We start from the raw sequence: 6337 nt of genomic DNA on the forward strand, positions 1-6337 counted from the left end.
ATCGATTTTATATGTACATCAAAACCTGCCTCTGGAGGAGTTTCCAAAGTTCTTCCTTTAAGTCTACAGAAAATGACCTAAGTGCCATGCTCTATCTGGTTTCACTTATGGTTTAATTTCTACCTCAAATGGCAAGGTGGTTAGCATCCACCATAAGCTTTCCAAGATGGAACAAAGTACAGTTATCAGGGGACTACAGTACATAATAAGTTGAAAAGATCCTAGAGGTAGGAGTCTTGTATGTGACTTAGTGTCATGCAACTAGTATATAGCTAAGACTCTGGCCTGATGATTCACTGCATGACAATAGGTAGCCTCTTCCTTTTTCTGTACCCCAAATTCTCTACATAAAATGTGTATTGGAAGATATGGAGAGCTAGATGAGATGGAAAGTCCCTTCCAATGTGGGTACCGTGGTACTACAAACTACAACATTTTTCTTAATCATGACCTCCTAAGAGGAAAAAAAGGACTTTTGCTAGCCCTACAGCACAATTTTGGAGCTAGAAATCCCATGTTTGTATTCAACAGGCTTTTAGAGAACAAATGGAGGCAGAGAATCAAAACAACATTAAGTCTTATGTAACAGCTTCAATTCACTGATGGTTGGAGGAATGGCTTAAAACTGAAATAATTTGTTTATCTCACAAATAACAAGCTAAATAGCAGATAAATAAGCCCACTCCATGCATTGTCTATGCCTTCTTTCCGTTTTATCTATTAATACCTTTTCCTAAATTAGGCTGGGACTTCAAACCTATCACACTCATTCTCAACCTTTCTCCATTATTCCCCCTGAAGATTGGGCTAACTTTGATTTACAATCACTACAGTTAAGAGCTAGAAGGAATCTTAGATATTGTTTACCGTGAACCTCTAATAAATCACATGAGAAAGGTTGGCCAAAATGATTACTGAGTGGTTTGTAAACTAGTGCCTGTTGCAAACAGCCAGCCCTAGAACACCAATTTCATGGCCCCTTTATGTATATACAGGCAACATGCCAAAGTGGTGGAGTATCTGAGAACATCTCCTATTTCTGTTCATGCTACGTCAGAGACTTGATGAGAGAGCTTCCACCTATTGTGTGATCCCCATATACAATGATTAAGAATCCACCCCAACCATAGAAACTCATTCACCTTCCACCCACTCACAAAGGTTTTGTACATATAATGGGATGTGGTGAGAAAAACAAAGAAATATTAAAGCCACAGTAGGGACTGAAAAAGCAATGAAAGACATTCAAAAGTCACTGAGGTATAAGAACTTGGATTTCTGAATTGAGGCAGATATAAGCTATTTAAATCTTCAGGTTATCCTACCAAGTTTGTTGTTTTGTTTTATTTTTCAGACCACAACTTTCCCTCTTCCAGTACCTTTGCATGGGTGGCTTTAAAGGAGAGAACATTTGGGGATTTTGGTCCAGATTCTAATGTGAAAAGCTGCATATAGAACAAACTGCTCCAAGTCAGGCCATGCAAATAACCTTTTCCACACCCCTACTGGAGTCTCAGACTAGAACACAGGACAGCAGACAGATAGATGTTATGATAGGCACATCACCCATCACATGTGCAATGATCCTTGTCCTTGAAACAAGTCTTTTTGCTGTGTGCACAAAGTGATAAGGTTGATGGATGTCAGTTGAACTATGATTGTAAAAGAATCCTATTGCCTTACCAGACTGTAAAGACCTCTTGCCTCACAGGCACAATATCTATTGCTCCCCTCATTCCATTCATTTGGGTTTTTGTTATTGTTATTTTGATTTTTTGTTTTGTTCTTGGTTTTGTTGTTGGTAGCTTTTTGGCTTTTTTTATTTGTTCAACAACTCTTTGCCCTGTACAAGAATAAGACAGAAATGACAAAACACTATAATATCATGTAGTGCGTTCTATGGCAGGGTCATTCAGGGTTACTTGAGTACCACAGAAGGATGCCTACTCACTCTCTTTAGAAAGTCAAGGAGAACCTTCTTATAGAAATGTAGGTTGTGACCCAAGTTAAATGAAGGTGAGGCTTGGGGTGGAGAAAAGAACATTCTTCCACAGGTGAAAGCAGCCTTGTAAAGGAAACTGTAAACAGTTTAGTCTGAGAGAAAAGTTTGAAGGCAGATGTGACTGAGGGATGAAGACAGAAAAGGAAGCACAAACAAAGCCATCCAAAAGAGTTTTACTTTTATCACCACAGTATTGGGAAGACATACAAACTCTTGAGAGAATTTTAATTTCCAGAGCACGTCCAGACATATGGTCTCATCTAAACCTCTTAACACCCCAAGAAGGCATGCAGACCAGGAGTCAACCATTTGCAATGAGGGAAACTGAGGTGCATCAAGCTGAAGAAATGATTTTCTCAAAAAGTTTCTTGACAGCAACTCATATCACTATGTTTCCGGATTTTCAATCTTGGTTCCCTCACAGTACACCAACCTATAGAAGACCTCAAGTCCTGGAAGTGCAGTTCTCAGAATGCATATACAAATGTCTCATTAACAACATACAGTGCCCAATACCCTACCTTCACCTACAATAGCTTTTCTTGGTGACACCCTTTGGCATGAGACTCAAAAATAGCAGGAGGAAAACCTCAGAGAGGAGCAGTAACATCATTTTATGGGGACGTAGAGGCTTGGAAAGCAAGGTAAATTGACATGCATTGTGTGGCAGGGCCTGACTCATTTATCCAAACAAATAGGAAATCAGAGAAAACATGAGACGAGGTAGCATGCTAGCTTCCTAGAAAATGAATCTTAGCTTCCTAGAAGATGAAACATCTCACTTAGTGTGATGAAATTTTACACAAGAACTTAGTTGGGCAAGCAACCAAAGCAGAGAGATTACCATGCACAGCAGTTAGTAAAGAGTATAGCTTCTGTTTTGGGATAGTCAGAGCAAATGGAAACTAATAGTAAGAATTGGAAGTAGATCTGATCCAGGGCTCATATAACTTGCTAAGAAGTACAATTTCTTCTGTAGGCAAGTCAACTTCAGCTTCTACTGGTAAAAGATAATGGCCCTACATATGACACATTCTCAAGGGAGTCTCCAGGACCTTGTGCAATTCCTGACATACAGATATCACTCAGCTCCTTCCTTTCCCACTTAAATATGAGTGCCAATGAGACTGACACTATGAAAGGAACTCCTATCATCAATGAATTTCAATATCTAAAATATTATCAAAATTATTTGCCACTTTTCACAGTTGATTACAAGAAACCAGTTGAGATAACTAAGGATTTTTGAATGAATCTGTAGCCTAATTAATTTGGGGATGTGGAAAGAGATGGGAGCTATACCAAAATGCATTACGTAAAAAGAATGTAATAGAAGATTAATTAGGGACTTATTCAAGAGCAGAATTAACAATTGTGACAACAATAAAATGTACTATAACTTACTATATCAGTAAATGCTAATCTTAACCTTTTACACTTAGTATATTATATACTGCTCATATCAAATTGAGTAGAGTTACTCTACTTATATAAATAAGGGAACTGATGCTCTTGTTCAACATTTTTCTGTCCCAGACCCAACATTATGTAGAATAATAAGAATAAGAATAATAAAGCCTGAATTCAGTGTCAATTAAGTTTGTTTCCAAAGCATATGATCTTGATTAGTATATCTTTCTTGAAAGGCTGATTTTCTCAAAGTCCTTACAAAGAGGTCACAGGAAATCAAAAGCAGGTAGTATTATAAAAAGGGACAAAGAAAGGTCTATAAACAATGGGACTGTCTTCACAACTAACCCACTTGAAGAGCAATAGTTCTTTAAAAAGTGATTGTTCTGTCTAGCATATATGAGCTCATAATTTTCCTTTAGCTACTTCTCCAAACTTCAGATGATTCTCACTAGGAAAAATAATGAGTTTTTCAACTCCTACTATCTTCCAAGGTTTTTTTTTTGTTTGTTTGATTTTGTTTTATGTTTTTTGTCTTTTTTTCTTCTGATACTCTTGATCCTCCTTCCTTTATAGCTAGAGGTACCTGTAGTGCATCAAGAGACACGGTATCCAAAGAATCTATGACCATGCTTGCCTATGAAGGCAGGCAAGAACAAAGAGCACTGTACCTGGAGCAGGTTTCCAGTGTTTGTCGCTAACCAGCAGATAAACTCATGTAGTTCCCTTCTCCTTTTGAAGATTCAGGCTTCTCATCTGTAGTGAAGGAAAGATAAATACTAGACTTATTCTATGAAATTTTGGGTAACTCTATAATTTTATCAATATGAGTTTCTCAGTTATCTTATTCAAATACCTGTAACCTATGCCTACATTTTAGAACCATGTATCCTAGAAAAGATAAATGACAGATCTTGCTCTATTGCAAATGTCCAGCAATCTACTGGACATTTATACAGATCAACTACTGGTTAACCTGTTCATTAACCAGTAGTATGAGGCTTATTGTACCAAAACAGTCTCCACCCTATAGCACAGCTTCTTTCCTATTGCTCATATATACTGATCAGTCTTACTGGCTATATTTCTATCATTCCTCACTGAGCCATTCTATACCTAGATTATATTGATATGGACTAAAGTTCCTGCCAGACAAATCTACCCAGAATGAATAAGGGCCATAGTACAAAAATTAAGAGTCTCTGAGATGGAGGCTCTACAGAAACCAGCATATAGATAATACTGGTTGGATAAGTATTAAAGAAAAAAATCAGATGAATGGTTTCCTTTTAGGATGGTATCAATATATTTTACCAGGCTTTGTTCATGTGGTTCTCTCTTAGGAAATGTCCTCCTCCATTTCTTCCCCAGGCAGTCCTTCCTACCCATCTATATAATGTTTTATAACTTGTAGCACTTTGATATCCACATTGTATTCCACATTGTTATCTATACCAGATTCATTTGTTTATAAGAATGTATAAAATTAATTGTCATGTATTCAGCTTGCAAACCAGAATAGATCCAAGAACATATAAAACATGTAAGACCATTTTACTAAGGTACATTTTTAGATACATTGTGTTGGATTGCAATGCCTTTTTTCTCCCTCTTTCCCCCATTATCTCTCTTTTATTTCATACCTTATATATTGTGGTTTATCATATTAAAGAATCTATGCAATATTTAAGCTTACATGTCTGATTTACTTCACTTAACATTATGGTCTCAAGTTGCATCCATTTCCTATATATGACTCAAGTTGATTCTTCTTTATGTCAGATTAGTATTCCATTATATATCTTACTGTACATCTTAAGTGACTCTCCAAGAAGATTTAAATGCCTACTGCAACATAAAAATAATATTTTAAAATTAATTCCTAAATTAGTATGTTAGTAAAAACTGTAGGGAGAAGCAAGAACTTTGAAAAAAATATGTGTCAAAGCCAAATCTTTTTTTTTTCTTTTCAAAGTTTTATTGATAAACATATAGCAAAGAGACAGTTTCAAATCAAATCGAAAGTACAGTTTCAACAAATAATACACTGCATACATTCTTCTCAGTGGTTAATTGCTGTACAAGATGCAGACTTGTGATCCTACTTACAAACACCATTAGAAAAAATCATTCTATTCATTAAGAGAATGCAACTATATATCTATCCCAACCACTTTGAATACACAGATACAAAATGGACATTCATAGTTATACCCCAATTTTTTTAAGTTCCGTTGTTGAATATTATAGGTGTGTAAACTCAGCAAAATATTCTAAAAGAATACAGAAGCCCATAATATCATTGGGTCTTCTGTTTAACTGGCAGTGTCAGAAATTATTGACCTGAGTCCCCCACAGCTCAACATAACAACATGGCTTTACTTCCTATATTTCATCTTCATACTTTTCTACTGGATGGTTAAGACCAAGGTAAAGCAGGACCTGTGCAACAAGAGTTGTAGCTTTTTGGTCTGACAAGGTCAGTGAAATGCCCTCAGGATTTATCTTGAGATCCTGTACCTCAGATTGTAGAACCTTTGTCAGTGTCAGCCATGTGGATGAGTCACGGCCAATGCTTGGCCTATGTGCTCTCTGTGAAAGCCTGAGAGAGTGTCTTCTCCCCATGTGACTCTCCTTAGGCACACTCTACGTCATCGATCACTTTCCTCTTTGGCCCCATAATCTTCTTGATCAGAAAATTTGGGACACTGCCAAGGTACATGACGTTACAGTACAAGTTCTCATATGTCCTGAGTCTTAATTGACCTTAGAAGGGTAGGGCCAAAATGTTGGCTTTCCTTGTAGCCCTCCTTTTTCTCTAATTTGGTCTGCAAACTTAGGTTGTTAACCGTCCAGAAGAAAAGCTTATTGTTATTATCAAACGATTTACGCTATCAAGCTTAACCTTACTATCTCACTGCATTT

The sequence above is a fragment of the Octodon degus genome, unplaced genomic scaffold, assembly GCF_000260255.1.
Source record: "Octodon degus isolate 3935 unplaced genomic scaffold, OctDeg1.0 scaffold00201, whole genome shotgun sequence".
Lineage (NCBI taxonomy): Eukaryota > Metazoa > Chordata > Mammalia > Rodentia > Octodontidae > Octodon > Octodon degus.